The sequence below is a fragment of the Silene latifolia genome, chromosome X (genome assembly GCF_048544455.1).
Source record: "Silene latifolia isolate original U9 population chromosome X, ASM4854445v1, whole genome shotgun sequence".
NCBI lineage: Eukaryota > Viridiplantae > Streptophyta > Magnoliopsida > Caryophyllales > Caryophyllaceae > Silene > Silene latifolia.
Genome location: NC_133537.1, coordinates 118,269,891 through 118,283,591, shown reverse-complemented (window position 1 = coordinate 118,283,591; position 13,701 = coordinate 118,269,891).

Here is a 13,701-nt window from a genome sequence, read left to right as displayed (position 1 = left end):
CAACCTAAAATAATTTTCTCATGCCATGTAATTCGTTTTAGCTATTTTTGCTAAAACAATCACTATTTATGTCATTTTTACACTAAAAATTCATAAACCATGCAAAATTATCTGTGTTCATTTCAAATTTTACACACAGTGGGTAAAATGTGCATGTAATAACATATTAAAATTTCATAGCCTGTTTCGAAGTTTAACTAATTTTAACAATTTTACCTCTATTTATTTCATTTTATCTCATAAAAATCATAAATCATGCAAAATAAATCAAATTTATACGAAATTTTACATAAAATAAGTAAAATATCCATGTGAGGTCATGAAAAAATTTCAAGGTCAGAAACTAAGTCTAACTATTTTTAGCATTTCAAACACCATTTTACTCACTAAAATGTAATAAAATTACTAAACATTATTAAAATGAGCCATAAATTACCATAAATCATCAAAATGACCTAAATTCATTTAAGGATCAGAATATATAACATGCAAAAAAATGTCGTGACTTTATAATATAATTTACAAAATCTCTAGTTTTATATGTTATACATTTAACTCGGAAAAACTATAAACCGATTATGCATGCAACAACCATTTGCTCTGATACCACTTGAAAGGATTATATAACCCTCTAATTAAACTATTTTAATTATAGATATAATTTACTCATTAAACTAGATATAGATCTTATGCATGCATAACAAAATTAAATCAAAGATTAATAAGAAGGCTTCTTACAATGCGGAAATCGGATTTGGGACACAAGCAAGAACACCTTTCTTACTTGTTATTGAGCTTAAATATTGGAAGATTCCTATAGTCCCAATAGTATGAGAACCTCCTATTAGTTGCACCAAGACAACCCCCTTAAAACTACTAAATAATTTACTAGATTACCTTAGTAGCCATCCTTAAAATGTGATCGAATAATATTTGTATTACTACTATAGTAATTTTTATATTTAGATCTTAGAACAATTTTATTTTATCTAAAACTTATTTTAGAGAAGAGAGAGAAGTGAGAAATAAGAATGAATAATGTGTAAGAATGAATAAGAAAAATAAGAACAATTCTTATTGTATGGGAGGGGGAAAACCGGTGGGTAGGAGAGAGGGAGGAGAGCCAATGCATGCAAAAAATGCTCTTGCAATTGTTCTTATCAAAACTTATTAGGGTGTAGAACAAGCTATAATTGTAATCATTATGTTTTTCACTCAATTAAACAATTTAACCATTTCTTCCTAATGTCCTCCATAAAACGGTTTTCCTAGCTAAAATAGAGTCCATTTTATTTTTGTCAATTTGTGATTTTGTCATATAATGTGTGACATGTGACATATAACATGTTATTAATAATATTAATGTATACTTAATAATTAAATATCATTACATTTATTAATTCAATTATATACAATAATTGACTAGTAATTCCCAATTACATGTAAATAAAATGGTCCATGTTAATATAATCTACAACATGTTGCAATTATAATTAACTGTTCATTCTTAATTTAGTTGTTTCATAAACAACATTTTAGTAATATAACATCTTAATCACTAAAACGAATCTCATTTAATCGAATTACAATAAAATTCATATTCTTACTCACATTCGTGAATTGTTCTATTATAAGTAATTAATTAATCTGTATCATTATACAATTAATTAATTTCATCTATTAAGGGGATCGTCACTCAAGTGTGACCTTTAGGGATCAACTGATCACCACCGTATAAACGACAGTAATGTCAAACTCTAGTCAGCCAATCATTACCGATTAATGTTGACCAGTTGACTTATAAAAAGAATCATCCATTTACGTATTCTTATTATGAGTTTCAATAATGTGATCGCACTATTGTTGAGGACACATACTCCAACAAAAAGCATGCTTGGGGATTGTCCAATTGGTCTAAACAAATTTGTGACACTGAACAATCTTGTGTTGAGGGTTGACAGGTGAGTCTAGTGGTAGTATTGGGTGGTGGAATGGGCGACGTTTGGTGGTCGAAAATGGGGTGGAAAAAGGGGTATGCGGGTTTGGGTTGTTGTTTGTTGTTGTCATTGATGTTCTAGGCGGCGGCTGCCGGCATGGTAGCCGTGGTTGGACCCACCGTGGTCAGGGGGTGCCATGATGGTGGTGGTGGTGGTGGTGGCGGTATTGGTTGTTTGTGTGTGTGGTGCGGGTTTGTGTATTGTGTTGGTGTTGTGGTTGAGTTCTCGTGAGAAGGGTAGGTCGTGGATGCCGTGAGGTTGGTCGTGAACCACCATGGCCGGTGGTGGTAGTCCACGGTGGCGGCGAGACTTGTGGTTGTAAGGAGGGAGTTCGGGTGTGGGTAATTGAGTCGGGTTTTAAATAGCTTAAGATGAGTTTTATTTAATTAATTAATTCGTATTTAATTTAATTAAATTAGTTAGAAATTAAATATATTTAATTATTATATTTAGGTGACGTTTTTGATGGAAGAATATTATTAGTCGGACTGCTTACGGAGTAAGCTAAAAGGTATATTTTTTCTACTCAGTTTCGATATTGTGTTTATTTGCTACATTGAATGAGTCTGTAATTGGCATTTTATATGGCATCTTGCGTATTTGTGTTGTTTTGTACGTCGGAGGACTTGTTTGGTTATCTGTTTTTGAGGAGACTTGAGGCGGTTGGGAAACCGTCTCACGCTCGGGTCGCCTCTTGGAGCTTCCCACTCCAAGAGGGATGATCACATTAATGACTTAAGTTTGGAGGGACTCGTGTAGTAGAGACACGACGTCTGGCAGGGGATCCGGTTGGCTTCCGGACCCGGTACGTCTGGCCGTGTCCCGATACCTATTGGTGGTTATCGGTATGTCTGGGCGTGTCCCAGTACCGTGGTGGTTGCGGGTATGTCTGGGCGTGTCCCGGTACCGGTGTGGTGGTTGTTTGATAGCATTTCATTCATATTATAGTCATGTAGCATACTCACACATTTTGAGTTGTGTCACACTTTATTTATTGAAACTGACGTTTGTGTGTCTGTGTAATTGTTACCTATTTCCTGGGTGGCCTGTGTCGATTCATATGATATTTCCGATCATATGGAGAGCAGGTTAAGTACAGGTTTTACTTGTTGACGTGATCGGGATTCGAGCGGCGCTATGGACTTTGGAGTCGAGTACTTAGACACTAGGTGGATGATATAGTCATAGACGAGTTGTATTTCATATATCATTTGTTAACGTTTAAGGTTTGTAATCACTAAACTCATTTAATTATAATAAATGTTTCTCGATTGTATCTCCGATTTACCCCCTTGGGAAACCGAGATGGTAACATCTCCCAATTATCTTGGCCGGGTAAGAAGGGGGTGTTACAATTATAGCATCAGTAATTTCTTCCCCCAAAATATTCCAAGAGTCTTTAAAACATTTGTTAGAGTATCCATCTGGGCCTGGAGCTTTATCATTGGTAATTTGAAACATGACATTCTTCACTTCCTCCCTTGTAATTGGTGCCAAGAGTTTTTGTGTATGCTTTAAACTACACATCTTACCCTTTTGCACCACCCTATTTTTCACCTTAACAACTTGTTCTTGTGAGCTAAGAAGCATTATATAGTAGTCTAAAAAAGCTGCTTGTATGCTCCCCTCATTAGTGCACAATTGGTCTTTATGGTTTCTGATCTGAGCAATAAAATGTTTATTCTTCCTAGCTTTAATAACCCCATGGAAATATGTAGAATTAACATCTCCCTCCTCAATCCAGTGAGCCTTAGCTTTTTGCCTTTGGAAGTTGATTCTTGCCTCTTGGAGTACTCTTGAAGCTTGATTAGCCTCATACTCTTGCTTCATAAGTTCCATGTCTCCCGGGTTTTGCACCAAATCTTGTTGCAGCTGAATAAGTTTAAGGTGAGCAATATCAGCAACATTCTCAATATCAGAAAAATGGTCCTTGTTTATTGTCTGGAGCCAATACTTCAGACTTTTCAATTTTTTGACTACTTTGAACATTTTTGTGCCCACAATATCCTGTTGCCAACAGTTTCTCACACGTTTCAAAAACCCAGGAGTAGTACTTCACATATTGAAATATTTAAATGACCTTATCCTGCTGCTTTGTGCCTGAGTCTCACTCCCAAGGCAAAGAGTATGGTCAAACATTCCCTCTGGGAGAAAATTTGCAAAAAAATTAGGGAAATTGACCATCCATTCATGATTAACCAGGAGTCTATCCAGCCTGTTGTACACCCTTATGTCAGGAGGCTGTTTATTATTCCATTTATAGAAGGCCTATATTGCTTGCATATCAGTTAGGTGGCAACTAGCCATACAGTTATGGAAATGATCAGCTTCTGCATTTGTTAAGTTCCTCCTAGTCTTCTAGTCCCATGCAAGACACAATTAAAATCACCACCTAAAACCCATGGACCCATAGTGACCCCACCAAGTCTCTTAAGGTTAGTCCATAAAGATTCCCTCTCCCCAACTCCATTAAAAGGATAAATAAAAGTCAAAGTAAACTGCTTTTGGTCAACTTTATCCATGACATACATATGGACATATTGAGGATCATATTCAAGAAATTGAATGTCCACCATATGAGGTTTTAGTAGAACCCATACTCTACCTCCTTTGTGAAGGGCATTAAAGAACTCACAACTTTATGGACATTATTTGATTTTATTTTGGTTTCTAGAAGCCCAAAACATCCTACATCATTAGAGTGCAAAAATTTATTAATAAAAATTTGCTTCTCCTCTTTATTCATACCGCTTACATTCCAAAATCCAAAATTTATCATTTATTAAGATTAAAAGGGTCAATACCATTTAAACCAATGCCATTAGTAGGAGATACACTCAAAACTTCCTTGTAGGTAGGTGAAACATGCCTTGATCTCTGTATGACATGGCTTGGCCTTGTCCTTACACACCTCACAAGTGAAATGGAACCATCAGTAGCTATGGTTGGTCTGGATACAGGTGCGCTCTCGAGAATGATACCAAGTTGTACCTATTGGACCACTGGTTCCTCCCTAGGTTGTATCTGCTGGATCACTGCCTGCCCCTTTGGGTGATGGACCTTTCTCCAAACTTGTTTGATTTGAGTTTTCTATTTCATATCTTTTCCTTTCCCGCAATTGCTAGTTTCATGGCTTATTTGTTTACATTTTGCACATATGCTTGGTTTCCATTCATACTCTACTTCTATTTCCACCAGTTGTTGCTTCTCATCCATAAATTTGACTTTGTTTGGAAATTTATGTCCTATTTGCAACTCAACCATTACTCTGGCAAACCCAAGTCTAGTCTTCTATTCTGTGGCTGTGTTACTCTGTAGATACCCGTATCTGTCGATATTGGAATTTATAGAGAACCCGCCATCCACCAGATGACGATAGGACACATGTATTCTTAAATGACATGCTCGTGATACGGATACGTCACATGGATGTTAAGAAAGGTTATGTCGACGATTTCAGTTAATTTAAATTGTTGTTTAAATTGACATTTTGAATTATTTTGAAATAAATGGTTATTTATTTCTTTACATTTGTGCTTTGAAAATTTATGAAATAAAAGAACTTTTATTTCATTTATTTAAGATTTGATGATTTTTGAAATAAATGTAATTTATTTCATTCGATTTGAATGAAATTTGAGTCGAGAGTTTATATTTATGATTTATCGTTATAAATTGTTTTTAAAAACTTTTAATTGATTTTGGTTTAAAAATCAAGTTTCTTCATTTTGATTTTTTTTGGTTTAAAAAGATCAAATGTGATTTTGTGACAGTTTTTATTTATCGTTTTGATTAATTCGAAAGTTCGAGTTTTTTAAAGCGGTTTTAAACCCGTTTTCGAAGTGCTTTGAGGAGCGATTTTCGATACGATTTGGGCCGAGTTTGGGCACGAGTTTTAAGGTGTTTCGAGGCCATTACCTTCCCCTATGATCCACCATTCGAACCCCCACAATAGCAGCCCATTCCCTCAACTCAACCCAACGAATTTCGACACCCAACTAAACTCAACACCCCGTCCCGTCCCCTGTTTTGGCAGCCCAAAACCGACACCAATTCCCCTCCAATTCAACCTACCTCTAGCCTAGCCTACTCCCTACACCTAGCCCATCAACCCGAGACCATAACCCATCCTAGCTAACCACAAACCCGTGCCCAACGAACCCAAAGCACGCAAACCCGAGCCCCTTTGCGCGCTCTGTTTTTGCGAGCTCTTGGAGCTCGTTTCTTGAGCTCTAAGCTCCCTAAACTGACACTCCTTGCCTTACCTATCAAGTAATAGATCTCTTATATCTCTATACTTACCATTGACAGCCAAAAAGATCAGAAGAAGATAAAGAAACCGTTGCATAAGATTAGTTTCCAAAAACCCGTCTTATTCACTTTCCTATTCTCCAAACGATTTTAACACCCTAATACCTAGCTATATAAACACCCTTTACCTCATTCGAAAAAGGGGACACAAAATTAGCATATCATAGACTACATAGAACACGATCCATAGCCTCAAGCATTGAAAAAAACTCAAGGAAGATCTCCATCTTCTTCAATGAGCAAGAACCGCAAAAACAGAGTGCTCCTGCCTACCCTTTGGAAATTGCTTCGAAACCACCTCAAGACACCATCACAATTCACAAAATTTTACATCCACAATCTAGGTAGTCCCCTTGATTGATTCGTGTCTTCGTACAACAGCATTGGTAACATTTTGAGCATTAATTTGCTCGATTATTTAACCTTGCTCGCGTTTCTGTCAGCCCTTATTCATAGTTGGTTTTAATCATTTTAATAGAAATTCAGGTCTGGTTTTTTGCCAAAGATGAAAACTTTGTTTTTAAAGGATTTCAAAACATCTTTCGGTTTGAAAAATCGTTGAGTATTGAAGCCGTGGTGATCGTTTGAAGTTCGCTGCGCAAAATTGGTTAAACACATGAAACGTGTTTGTTTGATTCAAGTTGGATTTCGATTGTTGATTTGAAAACCGCCGTAGACGTACCTAGAAGCTTGCATCCGAGATACATGTAAGACGAGGGTGCCAAAAATCACTCTTTTCCTCTCTTAATGTTATTTACTTTCATTAATTATCGTTTTATTATCATTTTATCGTATTAATTATGTTTAATTTGCGATAATAATTTTGTTGTTGATAATTATGGAGGAGGATGGGATTAAGTATGATGATGAATGCCGATGGATGGCCTATTTAATTGTGTGGATTGTTTTATGTTAGGAATGAGACGATTTGTATTGTTATATGAATTGTTTTTCACATGATTATAGTTAATTATGCTAGATTTACTCGTATGCTCAAATCTATGCTTAATTTGATGTTTATGCTCTTAATCTGAAATTATAACATGCTTTTTATATTTATTTAGTATGTTTAATTATTAAAGTTTGCATCTTTGAATTGATTTGCTAATTTGTGGTTAATTAGATTAAATAATGAAATTGTTTGATTCTAATTCGTATGTTAACATGATTTATGAGATGTATACATGAACATGATATTTGTTTGCTTAAATTGGATTATGCATGTTTGTATGGTTTAATTTAGTTACTTATTCACATGTTAGTTTAATTAGTTAAGTTTAATTAATTAGAATTGCATGAAATCGCATGAATTAGAATTGTTTGTGTCGATTTATTTCTCAAACATGTATGTCGTGTGTCTATCATGTATGGCTCGAATTTTAGGCTAAGAATTAGTCTATTTTATGTATGATAGGCATGATTCACATGATTAGATAAGCGTATTTAGATTTAATTTTTTTAATTATGATTTAATTGAAACCGTTAGCATGTTTGTTCAATTATCGTCATGCTTGTTTGCTTTATCGATTGATATCGTGTATGATGTCTTTAGGCACAGTTTTCTAGGCTGTTTTAGACTAAGAATTAGTCCTCTAATCTGCCTTGTTCATATGCCAATCGTTTGTGAAACAATTGTTTGATTTAGATGCATGTTTGCTTCTTTTCATTTGCATATGATTATGTTATCACATGTCACGTATTTGCAACCTGACTTGACCTAGAATAGGTCATGTATGCACCCGTAGTAGGCCATGGTGGCCGTGTAAGATGTTCGGGCAAGAGGCATTGTTTCGATTGCTTAGGTGTTTGTTAATGCCTTCCTTGTTTGCTTACGGTTTTTATTGCAATTATTATTGTGATCTAACCCATGTTTGTTACAGCGCCGCTTGAGTAAGAAGTTTCTTTCTCTTATCTTTGTTTGTTTATTTATGCTAGAATAGCTTAATGGACTCACATGTTTAAGTCACTTGACGAAGTTATGTGCATTTAAACCACTAGAATTGCTTTCAAATGTTAGGGTTTAAAATGAATGGATGCATACAACAAATACTATTTCGATTAATATTGGCCATTGTTTGACATTAGTAGAGGCCGTTGTTTACAACGGGCGGGGTTGGGTGTTTGAACGAGTTTCCCAACACGTAATTTCACACGATCCTTTTTCTCTAAAATGGTTTCTGAATTTTTCTTAAAATTCGGTGGCGACTTTTTGTGTTTGAAAAACCCCCGTGGATACATCAAATTCCCACATCCACGCACTCTTAACATAATTTCCAACCAGGTTTGCTATTTTCTTTAAACTATGTCCCCAAAATTTCACAGGCAATTTGTGGAGTCTAATCCATGCAGGTACATTCTTAACCTCTTCCTTTGTCAATTCAATATCAGGTTGCCACTGTCTTATGATTAAAGGCTTTTTATCAAATAAAAAGTAACCACTTTTCAATACTTCCTGTTTCATTTCCTCAGTTTGAAACCTAGCCAGAAAAACCCCATTGGGTAAAAAAGATAACATATCTATTGTATATTTGTGCCAGATTCTTTTCAGGTATCCTTCCAGAACCTGCCAAGGGGGATTTGCACCTACTATGAAGCCATAAACAGCCTGATACCAGTAGGCCAATTCATCCTGGAGATCTTCATCAGTCAATCGGAGAATAGTATCAGAAGGATCATCATCAATAATTTCCATCACATTCCTCCCATGCTTTTGGTACCAAATCGATCTCCTCTTCCTCTTTGTCAGTCATCACTTGGTTACTGTCCTCAGAATCTTCTAAAACATCATCCTCAATACTAAAGGCAGGGATCCCCTCAATGTTATGGATGTTCTTCTGCTTCTCACTCTCATCCACATCAGGCTTTCGAAGGATTTTCTCCTTTTCAATTCGAGATGTAGATTCATGTTGTTTAGATCTACTAGTTTGCTTAGTCTGTGTCTTAGATGCACATTTTGTCATCATTAGAGAACAGAAAATAGTATAAAGTCAAGATTCAAAAATGGCAGCATTCGAGGCATTTAAACAATGTAAGTAGTCATTCTTTCACTAGTTTTTCCCCAAATTGATTTTTTCTAGATCTACACTAAATTACTCAAGTTTTATGAATTTGTTGCATATTTTTGTTTAATTCATGTTAGTAATTAGCATTTCACACCATTATTGTTACTAAAAAACAAAATTTTATGTTGAAATCTTGTCCACCATTGAAGAACTCGAAAATGCATATTGGTGAGTCCTAATTTGATTTCCTTGTGTTGTTGTTGAGTTTAGATGGACAACAAAGACCAAACCTTTATTGTTAATGTTGGATCTTGTGTTATATGTGAAAATTTCGTCTTAAAATGTCGTCTTATAATTTCGAAATATAGAGAGGTCATGCCCAAATTTTGATTTTTCCTATGTAAAACTTAGCTTAATTGTCTTATAAGACTACTATCTTTACTAGTAATATGGTACATTGTCTTAAAAACAAGAATTCCATCTTCAAATTTGCCCAAATTTTCGAGACATACGATGTACTTAACCAAGATTTGATTTTCTCTCTTAAACATGGTTTTATTATGTCATTAAACTATAATCTTATGAGTATTGCTATGAAATGGTTTAAGACAAAATTTTCTCATCTTAAAGGGAGCATACATTTTCGAAAATTGTAGTATAAACGTTAAAATTTCGGTTTTCATGCTCAACATGGTTTAATGCTTTCATTTAAGTGTTAAATTCGTCACCATGATGCCTTGTGTAGCCTTACAATGAGAAAATTTTCGTCTTAGGACTCTTAAAAATCTCGAAAATGGGTGGTAGGTGTACCTGAATTTTCATTTTCATGCTTAAATTCACACTTAAGATTGATTAGTCCTTCCATTCTTGTTAACAATATGTTGCATTTACTTGAACTAGAAAGCTCGTCTTAAGATTTTCCACATTTCGAAATATGGGAGTATTCCAAACAAATTTTATCCATATGTTCATTCTTAAAGTAATGGTATTAAGGTCAATAAAAAGTTTTCATCATTTTAACCGCTTTGGGAATGTGACATAATTTCACCAAGACTTCATTTTCCCGGAAAAACTTATTTTAAGTGAACCTTAATTGGATGAAAAGTTAAAAATACCATGTCAAACTTATTTTTAAGTATTGGTTATCAACATAAGTCATTAAGGGGGAAAACTTTAATTTATTTTCAAGTTGTTTGATTCTTACCTTTCATATCCTATATCTTGCGCGTGGTTCCGTTTTGTAGCATATCAAGGAACACAAGAAGCACCCGTGGAAGAAATAACCGTCAACCCCAACCCGAACCAGAGGCACCACCCGCCTTTACCCTTTCGGGGTATCCGGGAATAGAGTTTGAGAATGAACCTCACAAAAACGTCTTCCTAGCCTATGTCCATGAATGCTACTAGGTGTGTGTCGGAGAGTGCCTTGGGAACTTTGGGAATAGAGGAACAAGTACATGACATCTTTAGGGTACTTGGTATGGAGGGACTATACAATTTGGCGGAAATAAGCTACCGCAACCTCACCCTTAAATTCTTGAGCTCTTTTACCTACAATAAGAGAGACCGTTTTGTGAGTTTCCGATTCAAGAACACCTCCTTCCATCTATCTAGTGACGTCTTTGTGGAACGTTTAGGTGTAGGGAAGAGGACCGACTTTACCCACGACAAGGTGGGAAAGGATATAAAAGCTACAAAGTACATTGACCGTTTGTTGACACGTCAAAGTTGTCTACTAGCCTTACAGGTACCCGATGACAAGGCTAGAATTAATGACTAGATGAAAATTTACAATGTTATAATTAGAGGCTCTTTACGCTTATTTTCCGAAAAACCACTTAAAATAGCTCGAAGCCTATTTTGAGCTCTCCATGTTATATTCAGTCCAACGACCCAATTTATCGTACTAGGCCACTAGCCCATAATTCATGTGGCACCAACATATAAACAAGCCCATTGTATTACTCAAAGAATTGTTTTTTTTTTGTACATAAAAAATTGTGATGTGTGCTAGCTCGTAAAGATCAAATTATATCCGAAAGCCAAGGAATTATTAAGAAGAGTACACATTGTGATTTTCGTAATATAGCAAGAATCCCCTATTTACTAAATGAATAGGCCAATCTACGTTTTTTCCCGCCTAAAATATTATCTTCTAATTGGGCTTTTAATTTTTACATTCTACTATGGGCTAAGTTTAATGTAAAAAATGATTCCCAAAAAATATGTATAACATCCTATTCTACTATGTGCTAACTCTAGATCATATCAATGATTTTGCCCAAAAATAACGTAAAAATTGATTGGCAAAAAATAAGTATAAAATCCTCAATCATTGCCAAAAAAAATATACCGTCAATCGTTGCTATATTGCTACAAGTAAAAAATCCTCGATCATTGCCAAAAATTTGGGTTTACAAATCTCGAAGTAAAAAATCCTCGATCATTGCCAAAAAATTTGGGTTCATATATTACAATTCTCGAAATATATCTTGCACTAATCGAAATATATAAAATCATTGCCAAAAAGACATGAAATACGAAAAAATTAAATAAAATGACGTAAAATATTAAAAATTAATGAGGTGTTAATTTAGCATGATTAAGTAATATAAACATAAAAACTCTATAAATACCGCACATTCATTGTGCGGGATCTAAACTGGTATTGGCTCAAGTAAAAGATAAAAAAGATCTAGAAGTTTGGTGAAACGATAAAAACAAAAGCAACATGCTCCATCATAGGTATAGTCGTACAGAGCATTAAAACAAGAGCAACTCACACTCTATCATTAGAATTCGCAGAAAGGACGAATTACGTACCCAAACAACTATATATACCAAGCTCCATACAGACACAATTATTATTATTAGGAGGACGAGATTCACAAACAATACCGAGAGACACACGCGACCAAACCACATATTCAATATGCTTATACATCGTCTCAAATATATTATCCCAGTTTCAAATCCGAACATACACACTAAATCATCTCAGTTCCAGACAAGCGCATAACAGCCAATAATTTACGACAAAGTCGAGATTCATTCATAGTCAAAATCCAAATAGGCCTAAGGGTACCGAAATCAAATACGTTTTCTTTACTCAAAGTTGTCTACTAGCCTTAAGCATACCTGATGATGAGGCTAAAATTTATTGACTGAATGAAAATAGACAATGTTATAATTAAAGGCTCTTTACGCTTATTTTCCGAGAAATCACTTAAAATCTCATAAAATCCACCTCTAGCCCTTCCATTTCCTTTAGTTTCACCTTTACAATTATATTCTTAAGCTCGATAATGATCGTCAAATGTTATATCAGCCGCCTAAAACGAATTGGGTTCATATGGTAGGGCCTCAAACGTGCTCATTAAATCGAATTTACGTACGCAACAAATAGGTCCTATAACTTATAAGTGAAGGCGATCTACTTTATTACTAAGAGCATCTGCAAAGGTGAGGTGCCCCATATTTTCTCTCTCATTTTTTCATTCGTCCACCTCATTTTCCACTAACTTTTTTATCTACCCTCCCCATTTCATAACTACATCTTTGCAATAATGAGATTCCCCAACAACATAAATTTACATACAAAATATGGGAACCTCCCCAAAAGGGACATCAATTTGCCTTTTTCTTTTGGGAACCTCCTCCAAAAGTAGAGAAACCCCAACATTTGGGGAGTTTGGTGCAACAATGTGGAGATCCATTTAAAAAGAGAGAAGGCAAATGGGGAGATAAAATCCCACCTTTACGAATGCTCTAATATCCATGTTTAATTTGTCCATGAAGGCCCAATTGCCAAGCAAATTCCAAATGGGTTACGTACGTAGGGCAAAAGTAATTCTTGAATGATATGACAAGGAATAAAAGACAAGATGAAAATTGTAAGCCTGCTTGTTTACACGTGAGGCGGGGAGGGAAAGAGGTCTAATATAGTATTATAGGGTAAACGCAGTGGCGTCATGTTCAAGAGACAAATCTATCATCTTAGATTCCAAATTCCACCCAAATTCCAAACTCCAATTCACTATAAATATACTCTTGTTTTTATGTCACAAAGACGGGCACAAAATATTATCAGACGAGATTAGCGAGAGCATGAAGACACACCAATATAACCCAATATCATAATACCAGTCCCATAAATTCTATTCTCTCATACTCCGTCTCAAATATACTATCCCAATTTCAAAATCAAACCATACATAAAATTGTCCCAGCTCCATATAAGCGCATAAAAGCCATTAATTTATGACAAAGTCGAAATTCATTCATAGTCAAAATCCAAATAGGCCTGAGTGTTTCAGATCAAATAAGTTTTCTTTACTCTTTATTTTGCTCTTTTAATTATTTTCTCTATTTTTATCGTATAATCTGTATAA